We start from the raw sequence: 20755 nt of genomic DNA, 5'->3' as shown, positions 1-20755 counted from the left end.
CCTACTAGCTGTGTGATCACAAACAAATTACTTAATCTTTCTGAGTTCATTTTAAAGCTTCAAAATAAAGTCAATAAAATTCATCCCAAAGAGTTTTTGTATTAGTTGAAATAACGTAAGTATTATGCTTAATGCTTGAATGTCGTAAGTGCTTCAGCAAGAGGCAGGATGAGAAAGAAGAGTTTTCTTTAAAATACTTAGAAAGCACTTTTATTTAAGGAGAAAATGAAAGTAGGGAAAAAAAGTAACTACTTCTTAGGTATTCTTCTTTTTTTAAAATAAAGACAGGCTCTCACCATGTTGCCCAGGATAGTTTGAACCACTGGACTCAAGCTGTCCTCCTGCCTGGGCCTCCCAAAGGGCTGGGATTTCAGGCATGAGCCACTGTGACCAGTTTTAGGTGTTCTTCTTAATAATCAAGGCACACGGGTATATTTTCCGGTAAATTGACAATTGATATAAAAACTAAGCAGATGTTTGCCCATCAGTCTCCCTCAAACAGTGGACAGCCAGTGGAATCAACAAATGTGACTTTCAACAGCAAATCTTTTTCTGATTCTGACCTTATCTCCTTAGTCCTCTGATAAAATGGACAAAGGATATAGTCCATATTCACTCTGCTGTGCATTCTCCTTGAAATCACTGATGTGGGGCTCCTGTCCTATTTGATCTTTCTTTTTCAAGTCAGGAAAGGCTTTATGGCCTAGATGGGTTTTGAAAAATAGACTCCATTTAACCGCTCTAGAGTACATTTAAATTCCCAGGAACTTTAGTTCTTCATGTACAAAAGTTTCTTGAACTTGATAGAACTTATGTCAAGAAATAAAGTTTATATTTTTAATTTTATCTTTTAACTACATTTTCCATAAGCTTTTTGAAACTCCCTTATATATACGGAGTCAAATCTCAATAAATATTACAGAGTAATTGGCTACTAAAATACAGAACCTCTGCACAAATGTCATTATTTTTGACAATAAACTTTTTTTTTTTCATTTTTGATGCTTATTTTAAGTTTAAAATGATTTTCATCATTGTTTCAGGTGTTTGGGCCACATTCCTGAAACACGTTAAAACCTCCTCAAGTTTTCTTTCTAGCAGGGGTAGGGAGAGAGATATTAACTCAGTTAAACATCAAGACAATTTAATGAAATAGATGCTACTGTTTCCCCAATTTTACCCATGAGGAAACTGAGGCTCAGGGAAGTTAAACAAATTGCCCATCATGGAAAAAAAAAGGAGAAGAGCTAGGATTCAAACTCAATAAGTGTGTCTCCAGATTATTTGGCTGTGTTTTATATTAATATCTTATGTTAAAATGTTCCAGGTATTTCTCAGACTGTTATTGCACTTTTGTGAAATATTTATTAAATGCACATCCTGCCCCCCCATACCAGTCATTCTGTCAATGTTGGTACTCCATTATTACTAAGATACTCTCTCCCAAATTACTACATACCACATTTCCATTCAAAAAGTATCTGTGTTCAACAGAGAAGTAAAGCACCTTCATACTGCACCTTCATTGCAGTATTTTTTCATATTATAGAAGTTTCCATCCTTACCCACACACCTTGACCTCTTTTATCACCCCATTCCACACAGATCAACTCATTTATTTTCAGCCAAAGAAAAATATTAAACTACGAGTTTGAACTTGAAATTTCAAAAGATAGGGGAAAATGCAATTGATAGTGCAGACATTGTATTTGAGTGCTTCTCTCTGTCTCTCTCTCTCTACATGCGCGCACACACACACACACACACACACACAAATATCTTGGCAGAAAATAAAACGCATGGACCCAGAAAACTGTTAGGTTAAAGGCAAAAAAAAAAAGTTTCTTTCTGGTCCTTATAAAGCTTGTAGTTCAATGACACTAAAACCAATCGCTGTGGTTTGAATGTTGTGTCTCCAAAAATGGCATTAAGAGGTGGGCCTTTGGGGGGGCTCTGCCCTCATGAATGGAATTAGTGCCCTTATAAAAGAGGCCAAGAAGCTTGCTTACCCCTTCTGTGGTGGGAAGACATATAGAAGTTACCACCATAAGGAATGGGCTCTCACCAGACAGAATCTGCCAGGGCCTTGATCCAGGAGCTTCCAGCTTCCAGAACTGTAAGTAATACATTTCTGTTATTTATAAATTACCCGGTCTAAGGTATTTTGTTATAATGACCCAAATGGTCTAACATACCAACTAAAAATCTATGTGACAAGTAAGCATATGCTTTTCCCTGAGGCACAACTGGTGTTATGGCATTCAAGATCTATGGACAAAACCTGAATGTGTGTTCGAAAATCGATCAAGCAACGCTTTTCTTGTCTTCTGAATTTTGATCCAGTTGATCATTCAGATATCACCTGAATATAACATGTTGTACAAAACCAAACAGAACTGTTGAATTATTAGAAACTCTGTTTAACCGTCACTTCAAAATGAAATGGCATTAATGACATCAAAAAATTCTTTTATAGGAGAAATAATTTAAAAACCAGAAATGTGAAATTAAAAGACAGAAAAGCAAATCTCAAAAGGCACATGAACTCAGCAGATGGATTTACACAGTTTTCTCATCTTCAAACTTCAGAAAAAGATTTTGATTATCTCCCTTGAAAACTGTTGTTATCATTAAAATAAAAATTCCATCATCACTTCCCTTTCACTTAGTATTCAGGATAATCACAAGCTCAAAAACAGAATTTAAATTTCTGACTAATAGTGCAATAAAAGAGTAGAGAAATATAATGCAGGCAATATGCATTTGTTTAAGTACATTTTAGCAAATGGCTCCTTTAGATCTAGCATTCATTATTTTACACAGATAGATGAGTTACATATTTTATTTTTCCCTCATGTGCTAATATTCAACAAAGTTCTAAATGAAAAATACTTCTATTTAAAGTTATTCATCATAAAATACCATTATTGAAAACAAATCTGTAGGGTAAATATCATATGCACAACAAACTGATGAAGCTTAAATTAGCTCAATATTAAAAAGATATTTACATATATTTTTCTTTCTCTCTTTCTCTCTCTCTCTCTGATGTTCCATGTATATTTTTATTATAAGAAAAGCTACACAGGGTACCACATAGGATCATTTTGAAGACTGTCACTTAATACCTGCTATCATTTTGATAATTTAAAAAATTACTATATATTCAAATATAAAAGTTATGTTAATAAGTAAAAAGTGGAAAAAAATCAAATACCTGCTCCTCAAGTCAGAGAACACAAATAATAGACGATAATGTTTGAGTTAATTGTGAGGCTGTAATTTGCAGCAGATTTATTTTCATGGTCAAGGTGACTTCTGGATATACTGAGTGAATCCTTACACAAAACTATACCAAAGAGAAAACATGTGTCAACCCTGTGGGTGGAGGTGACATGCAATTTAAAATGTTTAATTACACATTTCACCTTAGCTAAACATCCTGAAAGATGACATGATCTAATTGGAGATTAATGCATTATTTCTCTAAGGCCACAAATGAAGTAGCAGCTAGAGAAAGTATCTCTCTGATTCTCTAAGTAGTCCAAGAATTCTATGAAGTGCCTTTGTTCGCCACGTGAATCTGAATAATTTGCCTTAATATCACTGACCCTATAAAAACAACTGAAATGTTAGTAGACATATAAATATCATTGAGGATTTTTAAAAAAATATTTGGATAGTTTTAAAAAGCAACCCTGGCTAGGGGCCCAAAGCAAACCAGTTTAGTGCTAATAACAATAAAAAATCTGATGCACTTTCTTTTCCCTTTCTCTTCTCTCCCACATATTCCTTCCTTATTTCTCACTCTACTGCTCCAGGCTCCAAGTTATTTCTTTCTAAATATTTTAAGAATAATTTCAAAATGGTTTTTCTTTTGGCTAAGTAATATTTGTGTTTTCTTAATGTCATACTGTGGTTTGGATTTTCAAATTTTACAAAAAATTGTGTTTGCTGAATGCCTGACTCTTTCAGACATTGCTTCTTGTGCATTATTTCGATTTCCATGAGTTTTCGAAACAATAATACCTCAAAGCTCCTTAAACGGGGCAAGACTTTAGGATTGGGCGATGATGATACTGTTCATCCAGTATGAGTCAGTGTATACATAAATGCAATTCGGATACTTCTAATGTGCCACACTCTATGCTGGAAATAAAAAGGTGAACTAATCCATCTAAGTAACCCCTAGGAGCTATAACAAATCAATGTGATGGGTGCAATAGCAGCACATGAGCAATGCATGTGTGCTCTGAAGAGGGAATGTGCATTTTGAAGTGGACTCTCAGACCAGATACAAACATATCCATTTCATCTCTTCCCTATATCATTCATTCCTATTCTCATCCTTTAATATTAAAAAAATCCACTTTCTCCAGACTCACAATAGTCTAGCCACACAACTCGTCTTTTACTCATTCACTCATGCATCGATTCCTACCACCAATCTTTTTATTGTGCCCTTACTATGTGTTAAAGGCTAGAATACAGTGATGAAGAAAATAGACAGTTCTGCTTCCAAGGAGCCTATGGGGATGAAGTAAACTGAATGTTTATTTAATTGCAATTATTGAGTGCTAAAAAATGAGACATAAAAAATTTCACCCTCTTGGTTTTCTCATTAAAGGTCAATTTTTCCTTTCTTTAATCTAATTCTGGCTTTGTTTTTAATAGTCAGCTTAAGAAAAACAAAACAAAACAAAAATCCCTCAGCATATAGAATGTGATTTCAATAAATCTATGCAGTCTCTACTTAGGAAAAGTTGGTCTGTTTTCATGATGGAGAAAGGGTTGTGTCATCCCGAACAACCTCCTTTAGCAGTGGCCATTTAGAAGACCAGAATTTACATAGTGGTCATAAAGCCATTCATTTATTTTTACCCTGTGGAAAGAAGAACATAGGGGAATGTAGGAATAGAGTGATTCTGTGGACCTAAAACATGACAAAACTGTAGTCTAGGAATATTCTAGAATTACCTATAAATTAATAGTAACAACAGTACTTTTTGCTTTAGCCATATACAGTATTCATCTGAACAGAGGATGAGTCATGGTATCCTGACAGTCCATGCCGAATTTGAAACAAACTGGACCTATAATTTATAGTACAATAGAACCCAAGACAGAGGCACATGCAGTCCAGGCTCTTTAAATATTCTATAAATAATAGCTCAGAGAGGCACAATTGACAATGAGCAGAGGCTGGATGATGAATCATCAAGTAGTTTAAGTAAAACCCTGCCTGATTAAATGCTTTGTTTTTAAACCACCTGCATCAGTGTCTGCTGTAGCAGGACAGATCAAATTGTTCTAGGTCTTTTTTTGAAAAAGCAGACAGGCTTACAAATGATAAGTTTTATTATATTATGAAACTGATGCCAAACTGAAGCGCTGAGTATTGTGTAATTCCAATTATCTCCATTTTGGCCCAGGATTTCGTGCCAGGCAATGTTACAGATGCGGCTAATGTAAATGATCAAGCTTCTTCATGGTTTTGGGTTGTATGCTCATAATTTCATTTTGCTCTTCATGGCCTGGAGAATTCATTTTTCCATCCTTCACTTCGGGAGTCTTTTCTGTTTATCCCACCAACCAGTCACCAGATGCTATGCCGACTAAGCTAATTAGTGGAGTCTCCTTCGAAAGCTGGAGCTTGCTGAGTGTGGTCATTAGAACAGACAGAAGTGCAGACACCAGAGATGCCCTGAATGACACATAAGCTCCAGAAAGCACTCACGTAGCCAAATCACTGGGAGCTGCACGGAGGTTGTGACTAGACAATGGCAAAATATCCACTCAGGTGAACAAAAAAATCTGGTCATTCATCGGCTTTTAACATGCTCACTGGTAGGTTGACTAACTTGTTCACTGTACTGACTCAAAATACAGACTAGGAGAGTTTTAAATTACTGTTAACCAGGCATTGTATTTCTTTGCATAATTACACATTGACATCACATATTAAATGGTACATCTCTCCCACCTTGGAGTATTCCAATTACTTTAACATTTTTATGTTATTAAATACCATATTAATGTTGTCCTGGAAACCAAAATTACACTGGTGTTCATATGTCTTCTGTATTATAACTCAAAATGAACTTTGGACTATAATTTCACCTCATAGTCGACATTATAACAATTCCTTGCCCATATAACTTTCCTACCTACTATATTGGTAACTACTACGTGAAGATATTGATTCTATGTGTAATTTGTTTTTATATCCCTAGAGTCTAGCATAAATCTAGGAAATAATAATTGTTTCATAAGTTTTGTTTAATAAATAAATAGATGACTTCCTGGTCCCATAATAGACTGACGTATTAGGAGGTAAAGAACGCTTTTTACTCAAAAGAAAAAAAAATAGTTGTTTAAAAAGTTACAAGTAAGGATTTATTATGAAAGCAATGGGATTACTGAATTAGGAAAAAAGATTTAGTCCATATACTGAGAGTTTGGACTTGACTATCACTCTGGAGAGAATACATACGTTCATTTATGTAGAGGATTGCCTCATTTTCCAACCAAACCAATTAGTTCCAATATACTATAATATGCACCGGATGGGAAAATTTTATTTTTGATGTCCATGGGTGATGTCAATTTGTATTTAAAATGTAGAAATATAGAAACCCATCATTCCTGCTGAGACAATTTGTGAGCTGATACTTTTGGCTAGAGCACAATGGCAACTCCATTTTTGTCTGAGCAGCCAGGTTTCCTGTTAAGGATGTTAGGTGAAAATCAGAACAGCACAATTTTTGTGCTGTTTAGAAAAGCAAATCAGAGATTTGTGGTTAAGGAAAACAGTTTGAGACTCAAACCATCTGATTAAAAAAGCATGATCTAATCAAATAAATATACATACATTTAAAGTGCCTTTCCTGCAGTTTGTTGACCTGGAATGAGCAAGGAATCATCCAAACACAACTGATTTTGAAGATCTGTTTTGCCGTATATTATGTATGTGTCTTTCAACAAACTTTTCAACTTCTTTGAAACATATTGTCTTCTACTGTAAAACAATGCTCACAATTTCTACAAACAAATGTTTTGATTTTATGAAATTATATATGAAAAAGTCCCTGGCAGTTCCTATATATTCCACTGAAACTGGTCCCCTCATATCACAGAGGCTTATTAGAAACTGTGTAAAAATGTAAATTCTACTAGAAGTGTGTGTGTTGCATGATTGTTCATTTACATATGTTGCATGATGGCTTATATTACTACATTAAAAAGATACTTCAAAAAGGATTATTTAATTGAATTATGATGCAGTTATTTAATTAAACACTGTAGTGACAAAATTATAAGGTAGGTTCATATGTAATGATATAAAATGCTTATGCCTCATGACTGAATGAAAATCTAGTCTATAGCAAAATGTTATAGGAAAATGTCATTAATGCAAAAATACATATTCATGCACTATCAAAAGTCTGAAGGGATTTACACCAAACTGATTATTGCAGTTACTTTTAGAGTATATAGTAATAATTCCAGGGAGGCTGTTACTTTCTTTGTGTTTTTGAAAAAATAATTGGAGAATTGTGAGTTAACAGAAAAATGCTAAAATATTTGTAACTTGTGAAAAAAAGTTATTCTGGTGCCATGTACAAACATTTATTATATTATTTATTTACTCTTCCTGTTCAGTTAGAAATGCATATCTTAAAGGTTTTCATAGTTCAGATAATCCAATAGAATTTAGGTTGCCCAGTTTCACATTTTTCCTGTTTGTCCTTTCACCCTAATGGGATGGAACTGCCCTACTATCCTCTGTGGCTTCTCTGTTTCTCTGATATGCTTCTTTCTCAATATGCTGAATAAGCCAAAATGAGAGATTTGAAAATCTGTCATATTTTCTCACTCAAAAATGAATTTCGTTACTTGCCTCCTTTGAATTCTCTTCTTTTAGGGGAAGTTTTATGTCTGCAATAACCCATCTTGGATATTTTCTATAGCAATGACTCAGAAACATTTGCCATTGTCAGTGATTTTCTGGAACACAGATACTTCAAAGTGAATTATAAATGCAATGGTATTTGAAATCTCTTAAACTGGATATTATTTAAGGTTTTTTTTTTTAATGAGCTATATTGTCGTGTGAGAACTCACATCTTCTAAACTTACTTGGAAATATCTTGAAACCAGTAGACATATTTTACTCGTTATCATTGACCTGCACAGAAGTTAGTTGGTATTACTTTAAAAAAGTAATAAAACTTTATTTCACACCCATTTTAATATAGCCATCTTGACTATTCATGCAATATATTTATCAAATTTTCTTCAAGTATTTCACGGGAGTCCTATATTTCTAAAATTATGTTCTACGGTACAACTACAATGGCACTTTTTCTAGTATTTTTTGCCTATGGTTCAAAAAATATGTGTTCTCATATTAGCTCAGAGGTATACCATTTCTTTCCTATAATTGTAATCCTTGTTTGGAGAAGTCCTATAGCCAATCACTAGCAACTGGCATAAAGACAATCACTGAACTTAGTATGACTAAAGAAAGCAGTGACCCAATTCAAGAAACCTAAATTTGGTAGTTGATAATGTAATATAATATAATATAATATAATATAATATAATATAATATAATAGGCCTTGATTTTTGCTACAGAAAAAGAGATTTTAACTTAGGCTTCTGTAAGAAACTTACATTTGAGACAGCAGAACTGGAGTTGTCACAAATTTATTATCGGAGCATGTTATGGAAACACCTCTCCATGGACACTATGCAAGTAGTTATCTCACTTTTGGCACAGTGCACAGGAAGAAAATGGATACTACTTAAAATGCTAACATGTTCAGTTTAATTTAAGATTTTCATATGTCTGTGATAAGATGAAAGGAAAATGAATTCTTGACCAGATTAGAATCTTGAGAAACTGTCAGTCAAACCCCGCTTGTCATGCCTTAGGTTAATAAAATTCACATAATCCAATATACACATCAATATATTAAATGCAAATTTTTATCTGTGAAGTCTAAATTAATAAGCAGAATGAATATGGCTTCATTTTATAGAATTATATAGAACAGACATAAAATGACCAGCAATTAGAGTGTATTATATCTGTATCATGTATATCACTAATAATAGTATATTTTCATTAAAATATGGGTTATGAACTATGCTAAATACTGTGAGCATCATTAATTTTCTGTCACAGTATATTATACAAATTTAAAAGGCAGTAATTAACCTAACTTAAATGTTTCTTACAAGCCAGCTGTTAATTTCTCAATGAAATAATACATTCTGTAAATTGCATTTTGATTAGGAATAAAGATAGCAATATGACTAAATGAAAAAGTTAAATATGTCATTAATTATACAAAACACTATTCCATGACTAATTCCTTCATTTTGAAAGCCTTTAATATACTGAGTTATAGTAATATTGACTTTAAAAAATTACCTAACTAATAGTGCTCTCTTTTTCTTAATTAAATGGTTAAATTAATCTGCAGGACCTTTCATTGTTATATTTGTATCTTTTTCCATAACTACTATTAAGTTCATCACCTTTCTTATGCAATATATCTATTTTTCTTTCAAAGTTCTAAAAAATGAACTTGAAATTTATAGCTGGTATTTTAGAATGTTAGTGGGCTATGAAGGGATTTTAATAGATTAAAATAAAATATTTATTAAAATGTTTTAAGAGATTGGTTTATATAAAAGACTTATATTGGCTTTTTTTTTCTCATCCATGTAGAGACTCAACCTTTTTAAATTCTATCTTTTTTTTTTAAACAATCCCTCCTGGAACAGACTCGAGCTTTTTTAAACCAATTAAAATAACCTAAATAGTTATATAAAGAATAACAACGTTTTGAAAAAAACATAGGAACAAAACCAAACAAAATTTCTGTTATCCTCCAAAGCTACATTAGCTATTTCTAGCTTTTCTGTATTTTGTAGGCACTGAGAATATGAACAGCGTGGGGAACACCAATTTAGTACATATTTTAAAGTTTTAATCTCCATTAGACATTTTATCCTAAGTGAATTTTTTTTTTTTTTTTTTTTTTTTTTTTTTTTTTTACTAGATTCAACCTTTTGTCAGACACTGTCTCTCTCATCTGGCTAAATTTGATAACCTGTATGAATAGTCCATAGTTCTTGCTCAAATGGTTTGGTTTGGCTTTAGAAGAGCCCCAATTCAGTAGCCACTGGGTTTCCAATTCTAGGTCACGATGCGCACATAATCTAGCCTAAACATGAGTGATGTTTCCTTCAGGAAAAGAGCTTTGCCAGTGAAAAATTTTCAATGTAAAAATACCTTCATTTTTCCTCTCTATCATTTGGTATATTTGCCAAGTTGTACCTAAAAGCTCAAGAAATAAGCAATACATGAGGGACATCATTTCACATTTCTGTGAGAATAGGAAGCAACCAAGATAGCAGGGGAAAGTAGTTGCAAATCTTTTGGGAATAGCTTTTAAAAATCCAAACAACCTTAAGTGATGCTGTATCACAATATCATAATAAATCATTCAGAAACAATAAATAAACGTCATTAAACATTTGAGGAAACAAAACTTGGGTTTTGGTGTGTTTTTGAAAACAGAGTGGTATAAAATACACTTTTTACTAAGAGGCAGACTCATAAGAAATAAATATGTCTATACTGCATTCTGATCCAATCCAGTGCTCCTACTGTTCATCCCAAAGCTAGGATATTTTAGCTAAAAACATATCTTCTCTGGTCATTACATTTGGTGAGTACGTGTATCATCAGAAAAGTATTTATTACTTATTTAGTATAATGTTATAGGCACTATAGATTTACTGAGTTTAGTGGGTTTAAGAATTGCTCCGGATTTTATAAATACATGCTTTTTCTTTTCTTTTTCTTTTTTTTGACAGAGTCTTACTCTGTCACTTAGGCTGTTAGGCTGAAGTGCAGTGGCACGATCTTGGTTCACAGCAACCTCTGCCTCCCAGGTTCAAGCGATTCTCCTGCCTCTGCCTCCCGGGTTCAAGTGATTATCCTGCCTCAGCCTCCTGAGTAGCTGGGATTGCAGGTGTGTGCCACCACGCCCGGCTAATTTCTGTATTTTTAGTAAAGATGCAGTTTTGCCTTGTTGGCCAGGCTGGTCTTGAACTCCTGACCTCAAGTGATCCACCTGCCTAGGCATCCCAAAGTGCTGGGATTAGAGGTGTGAGCCACTGTGCCCAGCCATAAATACAAGCTTTTATCCATTAAGTATGACTAGAACATAAACTTCTCAAAGACAAGACATTTGTCTTTCTTGTTTCCTGCTGTATCTTCAGTTAGAAGACACCTGGCATTCACCAGATGCCCCGCAAATTCTTGAGGCCTGAATAAACCTGTTCCCTCATTGGAAGAGATGATCTTTTGGAAATGTTTACTTCAGATTTTAAATGTTTTTAAAAAGACATTTTATTGAAATAAAAACAAAGGAGTTTTATTTAAGAATTCTCTAATATATAACTATTTGTGTGTTATTAATCAGCTGCAATATTATCGCTGTGTTATAGCCTAAAATTTTCTCATGGATGTTACTGCTTGAAAGAAAAGGTCCTGAATTTTTCTTTGAACAGTATTAGGTTGAGCGGTGCCATTGAAGAGGAAACTGGATATTTTGAACTAGACTTCTTTTATTTCCCCCTTAAACCTTCTTCTACAAGGCTAAAGAATCTTAGAAAAAGTGGTAAAACCAAGAAGGGCTGCCTTCGATTATAGGTAGGATATGTATGAGGCATGTTGGCTATGGGGTTGAGGATCAGGGACTGAATAAGGGTGGACCGGGCACAATTGTCCATTCTTTACTCTCTCTACAAATGGAAGTGACTTCCTATTAATATTACGAGATTCATGTCTTTGGATTACACTGTCAAAATCTACATTAGTAAGGAAGCATAACCCTAATTTGACTAAATTAGCACCAAAGACTGATGATTCAAGGAGTGTGTCATATAAGCACTGCTAATCTCATTTTCTGAACAGAGGAGGGAGGTTTGGCATGAAAACATTTGCCTAATCACATCATTGGTTAACCTAAAATTGTGTAATTTTATAAAGAAAGAAATGTGTATATATATAGACACACACAATATAAATGTAAAATATGTATGAGTATATTATGTACATATACACATATGTATAACATATGCATATCATATGTGTAATATTATATATATGTGTGCATAGCTTTATAACTTCCTACAAAGAAAATCATACGTGAAAGAATATCTTAGGCTAAAAATCCAATTAATCATCCACAGATGCTCAGGTAAGAAAAAAAATCAAGTTAAGGTGCATTTATATTTTTAAAGTTTAGAAATAATTTGTAAAAATGAAATAATTATTTATTCTGAAACAAAAAAAACAGCTGAATTGCTGTGTTATTTATAAGTTCAGTTTTGTCTATACACACCTGTAGCTACACATTCTTTTAAACTGGTTTTACTAAGAAATCGACAAGGGAGGCAAACTGATGTGGTGGTAATTGAAGTTGTCATTCTCACACACATTTCCAGGATTGCTATGTAATAATGGAAATTGCTCTTATTTGAGTTTGAGTACAGTTTGTCTCTGCAACATTTCAAAGGAAATTCTAAGTATCAAATGCTGAATCATGTCCCACATCTGAGGGAAAAACATTTTTGCTTCAAAATTATTCTACATTAATCTCAAGTATTTTGCATACTGGATATTAATCTCAGTTATTATGACATAAGACTACACTGGGTGTGTTGATTAAAATCAAAATTTAGTCAAAAATTTTAGTTTCTCCAAAATTGTATTTAAAGGAATAATTAAATGCTGTCATAAATAAGGTAATTACAAATAAGGCATATTTCTGTTTTGAATTAATTACAACTTAACTTTATTCCTGTTCTGTAACAAATACAGATTAATTTCATTCTTTCATGTTGTGATCACAACATTCTTTTACTTTATTTATTTAAGTAAATAAAGTAACCTGTCTTTTGAATAATTCTCTAAGGGAGTTTTTAATAACTGCATTTCCCCCCAGGAATTTTGTTTTTCTATTTGCATTCTGAACTCCCAAGATAAAATGAAGTCCACTTACAAATATTAGATGGTACACAAATAAAATTAATGTCCTGAGGCTGAGTTAGAAGCTTTTTCCACTTTTTAAATAGAAAATAAGTTGTTTGTAGTAACTTACTTATAAGAAATATTTTCGACCAGGGAAGGAGCCAAGATGGCCGAATAGGAACAGCTCAGGTCTACAGCTCCCAGCGTGAGCCACGCAGAAGACGGGTGATTTCTGCACTTCCATCTGAGGTACCGGGTTCATCTCACTAGGGAGTGCCAGACAGTGGGCGCAGGTCAGTGGGTGCGCGCACCCTGCGCGAGCCGAAGCAGGGCGAGGCATTGCCTCACTTGGGAAGCGCAAGGAGTCAGGGAGTTCCCTTTCCGAGTCAAAGAAAGGGGTGACAGACGCACCTGGAAAATCGGCTCACTCCCACCCGAATACTGCGCTTTTCCGACCGGCTTAAAAAATGGCGGACCACGAGATTATATCCCGCACCTGGCTCCGAGGGTCCTACGCCCACGGAATCTCGCTGATTGCTAGCACAGCAGTCTGAGATCAAACTGCAAGGCGGCAGCGAGGCTGGGGGAGGGGCGCCCGCCATTGCCCAGGCTTGCTTAGGTAAACAAAGCAGCCGGGAAGCCCGAACTGGGTGGAGCCCACCACAGCTCAAGGAGGCCTGCCTGCTTCTGTAGGCTCCACCTCTGGGGGCAGGGCACAGACAAACAAAAAGACAGCAGTAACCTCTGCAGACTTAAATGTCCCTGTCTGACAGCTTTGAAGAGAGCAGTGGTTCTCCCAGCACGCAGCTGGAGATCTGAGAACGGGCAGACTGCCTCCTCAAGTGGGTGCCTGACCCCTGACCCCCGAGCAGCCTAACTGGGAGGCACCCCCCAGCAGGGGCACACTGACACCTCACACGGCAGGGTACTCCAACAGACCTGCAGCTGAGAGTCCTGTCTATTAGAAGGAAAACTAACAAACAGAAAGGACACCCACACCAAAAACCCATCTGTACATCACCATCATCAAAGACCAAAAGTAGATAAAACCAAAAAGATGGGGAAAAAACAGAACAGAAAAACTGGAAACTCTAAAACGCCGAGCACCTCTCCTCCTCCAAAGGAACGCAGTTCCTCACCAGCAATGGAACAAAGCTGGATGGAGAATGACTTTGACGAGCTGAGAGAAGAAGGCTTCAGACGATCAAATTACTCTGAGCTACGGGAGGACATTCAAACCAAAGGCAAACAAGTTGAAAACTTTGAAAAAAATTTAGAAGAATGTATAACTAGAATAACCAATACAGAGAAGTGCTTAAAGGAGCTGATGGAGCTGAAAACCAAGGCTCGAGAACTACGTGAAGAATGCAGAAGCCTCAGGAGCCGATGCGATCAACTGGAAGAAAGGGTATCAGCAATGGAAGATGAAATGAATGAAATGAAGCGAGAAGGGAAGTTTAGAGAAAAAAGAATGAAAAGAAATGAGCAAAGCCTTCAAGAAATATGGGACTATGTGAAAAGACCAAATCTACGTCTGATTGGTGTACCTGAAAGTGATGGGGAGAATGGAACCAAGTTGGAAAACACTCTGCAGGATATTATCCAGGAGAACTTCCCCAATCTAGCAAGGCAGGCCAACGTTCAGATTCAGGAAATACAGAGAATGCCACAAAGATACTCCTCGAGAAGAGCAACTCCAAGACACATAATTGTCAGATTCACCAAAGTTGAAATGAAGGAAAAAATGTTAAGGGCAGCCAGAAAGGTCGGGTTACCCTCAAAGGGAAGCCCATCAGACTAACAGCGGATCTCTCGGCAGAAACCCTACAAGCCAGAAGAGAGTGGGGGCCAATATTAAACATTCTTCAAGAAAAGAATTTTCAAACCAGAATTTCATATCCAGCCAAACTAAGCTTCATAAGTGAAGGAGAAATAAAATACTTTACAGACAAGCAAATGCTGAGAGATGTTGTCACCACCAGGCCTGCCCTAAAAGAGCTCCTGAAGGAAGCACTAAACATGGAAAGGAACAACCGGTACCAGCCGCTGCAAAATCATGCCAAAATGTAAAGACCATCGAGACTAGGAAGAAACTGCATCAACTAACGAGCAAAATAACCAGCTAACATCATAATCACAGGATCAAATTCACACATAACAACATTAACTTTAAATGTAAATGGACTAAATGCTCCAATTAAAAGACACAGACTGGCAAATTGGATAAAGAGTCAAGACCCATCAGTGTGCTGTATTCAGGAAACCCATCTCACATGCAGAGACACATATAGGCTCAAAATAAAAGGATGGAGGAATATCTACCAAGCCAATGGAAAACAAAAAAAGGCAGGGCTTACAATCCTAGTCTCTGATAAAACAGACTTTAAACCAACAAAGATCAAAAGAGACAAAGAAGGCCATTACATAATGGTAAAGGGATCAATTCAACAAGAAGAGCTAACTATCCTAAATATATATGCACCCAATCCAGGAGCACCCAGATTCATAAAGCAAGTCCTGAGTGACCTACAAAGAGACTTAGACTCCCACACATTAATAATGGGAGATTTTAACACCCCACTGTCAACATTAGACAGATCAACGAGACAGAAAGTCAACAAGGATACCCAGGAATTGAACTCAGCTCTGCACCACGTGGACCTAATAGACATCGACAGAACTCTCCAACCCAAATCAACAGAATATACATTTTTTTCAGCACCACACCACACCTATTCCAAAATTGACCACATACTTGGAAGTAAAGCTCTCCTCAGGAAATATAAAAGAACAGAGATTATAACAAACTATCTCTCAGACCACAGTGCAATCAAACTAGAACTCAGGATTAAGAATCTCATTCAAAACCGCTCAACTACATGGACACTGAGCAACCTGCTCCTGAATGACTACTGGGTACATAACGAAATGAAGGCAGAAATAAAGATGTTCTTTGAAAACAACGAGAACAAAGACACAACATACCAGAATCTCTGGGACGCATTCAAAGCAGTGTGTAGAGGGAAATTTATAGCACTAAATGCCCACAAGAGAAAGCAGGAAAGATCCAAAATTGACACCCTAACATCACAATTAAAAGAACTAGAAAAGCAAGAGCAAACACATTCAAAAGCTAGCAGAAGGCAAGAAATAACTAAAATCAGAGCAGAACTGAAGGAAATAGAGACACAAAAAAACCCTTCAAAAAATTAATGAATCCAGGAGCTGGTTTTTTGAAAGGATCAACAAAATTGATAGACCGCTAGCAAGACTAATAAAGAAAAAAGAGAGAAGAATCAAATAGACACAATAAAAAATGATAAAGGGGATATCACCACCGATCCCACAGAAATACAAACTACCATCAGAGAATACTACAAACACCTCTAAGCAAATAAACTAGAAAATCTAGAAGAAATGGATTAATTCCGCGACACATACACTCTCCCAGGACTAAACCAGGAAGAAGTTGAATCTCTGAATAGACCAATAACAGGATCTGAAATTGTGGCAATAATCAATAGCTTACCAACCAAAAAGAGTCCAGGACCAGATGGATTCACAGCCGAATTCTATCAGAGGTAGAAGGAGGAACTGGTACCATTCCTTCTGAAACTATTCCAATCAATAGAAAAAGAGGGAATCCTCCCTAACTCATTTTATGAGGCCAGCATCATTCTGATACCAAAGCCAGGCAGAGACACAACCAAAAAAGAGAATTTTAGACCAATATCCTTGATGAACATTGATGCAAAAATCCTCAATAAAATACTGGCAAAACGAATCCAGCAGCACATCAAAAAGCTTATCCACCATGATCAAGTGGGCTTCGTCCCTGGGATGCAAGGCTGGTTCAATATACGCAAATCAATAAATGTAATCCAGCATATAAACAGAGCCAAAGACAAAAAGCACATGACTATCTCAATAGATGCAGAAAAAGCCTTTGACAAAATTCAACAACGCTTCATGCTAAAAACTCTCAATAAATTAGGTATTGATGGGACGTATTTCAAAATAATAAGAGCTATCTATGACAAACCCACAGCCAATATCATACTGAATGGGCAAAAACTGGAAGCATTCCCTTTGAAAACTGGCACAAGACAGGGATGCCCTCTCTCACCACTCCTATTCAACATAGTGTTGGAAGTTCTGGCCAGGGCAATTAGGCAGGAGAAGGAAATAAAGGGTATTCAATTAGGAAAAGAGGAAGTCAAATTGTCCCTGTTTGCAGACGACATGATTGTATATCTAGGAAACCCCATTGTCTCAGCCCAAAATCTCCTTCAGCTGATAAGCAACTTCAGCAAAGTCTCAGGATACAAAATCAATATAGAAAATCACAAGCATTCTTATACACCAATAACAGACAAACAGCAAATCATGAGTGAACTCCCATTCACAATTGCTTGAAAGAGAATAAAATACCTAGGAATCCAACTTACAAGGGATGTGAAGGACCTCTTCAAGGAGAACTACAAACCACTGCTCAAGGAAATAAAAGAGGATACAAACAAATGGAAGAACATTCCATGCTCATGGGTAGGAAGAATGAGTATCGTGAAAATGGCCATACTGCCCAAGGTAATTTACAGATTCAATGCCATCCCCATCAAGCTACCAATGACTTTCTTCACAGAATTGGAAAAAACTACTTTAAAGTTCATATGGAACCAAAAAAGAGCCCGCATCGCCAAGGCAATCCTAAGCCAAAGAACAAAGCTGGAGGCATCACACTACCTGACTTCAAACTATACTACAAGGCTACAGTAACCAAGACAGCATGGTACTGGTACCAAAACAGAGATATAGATCAATGGAACAGAACAGAGCCCTCAGAAATAACACCGCATATCTACAACTATGTGATCTTTGACAAACCTGAGAAAAACAAGCAATGGGGAAAGGATTCTCTATTTAATAAATGGCGCCGGGAAAACTGGCTAGCCATATGTAGAAAGCTGAAACTGGATCCCTTCCTTACGCATTATACAAAAATCAATTCAAGATGGATTAAAGACTTAAACGTTAGACCTAAAACCATAAAAACCCTAGAAGAAAACCTAGGCATTACCATTCAGGACATAGGCATGGGCAAGGACTTCATGTCCAAAACACCAAAAGCAATGGCAACAAAAGACAAAATTGACAAATGGGATCTAATTAAACTCAAGAGCTTCTGCACAGCAAAAGAAACTACCATCAGAGTGAACAGGCAACCTACAAAATGGGAGAAAATTTTCGCAAACTACTCATCTGACAAAGGGCTAATATCCAGAATCTACAATGAACTCAAACAAATTTACAAGAGAAAAACAAACAACCCCATCAAAAAGTGGGCAAAGGACATGAACAGACACTTCTCAAAAGAAGACATTTATGCAGCCAAAAAACACATGAACAAATGCTCATCATCACTGGCCATCAGAGAAATGCAAATCAAAACCACAATGAGATACTATCTCACACCAGTTAGAATGGCAATCATTAAAAAGTCAGGAAACAACAGGTGCTGGACAGGATGTGGAGAAATAGGAACACTTTTACACTGTTGGTGGGAATGTAAACTAGTTCAACCATTGTGGAAGTCAGTTTGGCTATTCCTCAGGGATCTAGAACCAGAAATACCATTTGACCCAGCCATCCCATTACTGGGTATATACCCAAAGGACTATAAATCATGCTGCTATAAAGACACATGCACACGTATGTTTATTGCAGCACTATTCACAATAGCAAAGACTTGGAACCAACCCAAATGTCCAACAATGATAGACTGTATTAAGAAAATGTGGCACATATACACCATGGAATACTATGCAGCCATAAAAAATGATGAGTTCATGTCCTTTGCAGGGACATGGATGAAATTGGAAATCATCATTCTCAGTAAACTATCGCAAGAACGAAAAACCAAACACCGCATATTCTCACTCATAGGTGGGAATTGAACAATGAGATCACATGGACACAGGAAGGGGAATATCACACTCTGGGGACTGTCGTGGGGCAGGGGGAGGGGGGAGGGATAGCATTGGGAGATATACCTAATGCTAGATGACGAGTCAGTGGGTGCAGCGCACCAGCATGGCACATGTATACATATGTAACCTGCCCAATGTGCACATGTACCCTAAAACTTAAAGTATAACAAAAAAAAAAAGAAAAAGAAAAAGAAAAAAAAAGAAAAGAAAAAAAGAACTATGTTGACCAAATAAATTGCTCCTTTGTCTACCAGGTGTAAAAAAAAAAAAAAAAAAAAAAGAAAGAAAGAAATATTTTCATCTTTTACTAAGCCTTTATCTCCAGGAAAAAAGATAAATAAAATTAATATCTCTAATAGCTAACATTACCACCACTGCTGTACTACACATGGCAAGAAGGGGGATTGGCATGGTACTTGCCAATTTACCATTATTTAACTGTTTAAAAAGAAAAACCTTCCTCTAAGTATATGTTTCAGCTACACTGAACATTAAGCATCTTTTAGCGTATATTCCTTCCCAGAGATTTTTAAAATTCTGAAATCTTTATAAGAATAAACTAATTTTAAATATTATTTATCAATATACACAACCAAAATGTATACGTTTCTGAAAGATATAAATTGCAATGTTTATGAGATACCATCATTCAAAGAAACACATATATAATTATGCAAAATTAGTGATAATATGCAACTAATTCAACAGGAAGAAGTTGTAACTTCTGACTTAGTATGAGGTTCAAGCCAGATGGATCATGTGATGCAGTCTTGTCAATGGTGAGTAACAATGCCAATTTTATGTCATTTTATCAGGGAAATATTGTCAAGGTACAAGAACCATATGATGAATTGTAGTTGAGAAGTTTTGCAAAGTATTTTCAAAGCAATCATGGCATTGTAACATGGTATGACTTGTCACTATTACTTAAAAATCTGTTTTGCCAAATCCGACATGCCATGCTTTTTCTACTAGTTTCAGTATTCGACATAGGCTAAAGCTGTGGCCTGTGAGATGGGTGATATAGTTTGAATATATGTCCCTGCCAAATCTCATGTTGAATTATAATCCCCAGTGTTAAAGAGGGGGCCTGGTGGGAGATGACTAGATCATAGGGGCAGATTTCTTATGCATGGTTTAGCACCATGTCCTTGGTATTGTCCTCAAGCTAGTGAATGAGTTCATAAGAAATCTATTTGTTTAAAAGCTTGTGGCACCTCCCTTGCCCCTCACCTCTTGCTCCTCCTCTGACCATGTGAGGTGCCTGCTCCCCTTTTGTATTCTGCAATGATTGTAAGCTTCCTGAGGCCTCCCCAGAAGCTGTGCAGATGCCAAGACCATGCTTCTTATAAAGCCTGTGGGCCCATGAACCTATTAAATTCTTTTCTTTATAAATTACCCACTATCAGGTTCTTCTTTATAGCAATGCAAGAACAGCCTAACACAATGAGACTCCATGAGAAATTCCGACCACAGATGGGATAAAAGAAGTAATAGATGACCGAAGAACTAGCCACTTGAATGGATTAGAAACCCCTTATAAATTATTGTGCTCTATACAAAAGAATGTAGTAAATATCTTCTTCTTAGTCAATGAATACTCATTGAGTATTTACTATTATTAGACTACTATACAGAGAGTGATGTGGAAAATATAAACATAGGAAAGCCCTGGTCACTTTTACTGATGATTTCATAGAACACATACAG

General features: G+C 35.9%; 1 protein-coding gene across 15 annotated transcripts in view; it reads right to left on the bottom strand.

The window, feature by feature from the left end:
• SYT1 (synaptotagmin 1) overlaps positions 1–20755 on the bottom strand; it is a 588627-nt gene that overhangs the window by 489534 nt on the left and 78338 nt on the right. Inside the window, exon 2 of one of the 15 annotated variants that reach the window (XM_014347241.3) lies at positions 2010–2114. The exons of 13 other annotated variants lie outside the window; for them this stretch is intronic. The gene's annotated coding sequence lies outside the window, so the exon portion shown is untranslated. The remainder of the gene's footprint in view (positions 1–2009; positions 2115–20755) is intronic. One more of the 15 variants, XM_063593559.1, reaches the window with a different exon arrangement.

Source organism: Pan paniscus, chromosome 10 (genome assembly GCF_029289425.2).
Source record: "Pan paniscus chromosome 10, NHGRI_mPanPan1-v2.0_pri, whole genome shotgun sequence".
NCBI classification, from domain to species: domain Eukaryota; kingdom Metazoa; phylum Chordata; class Mammalia; order Primates; family Hominidae; genus Pan; species Pan paniscus.
This window is presented reverse-complemented; position numbering and strand designations above follow the sequence as displayed.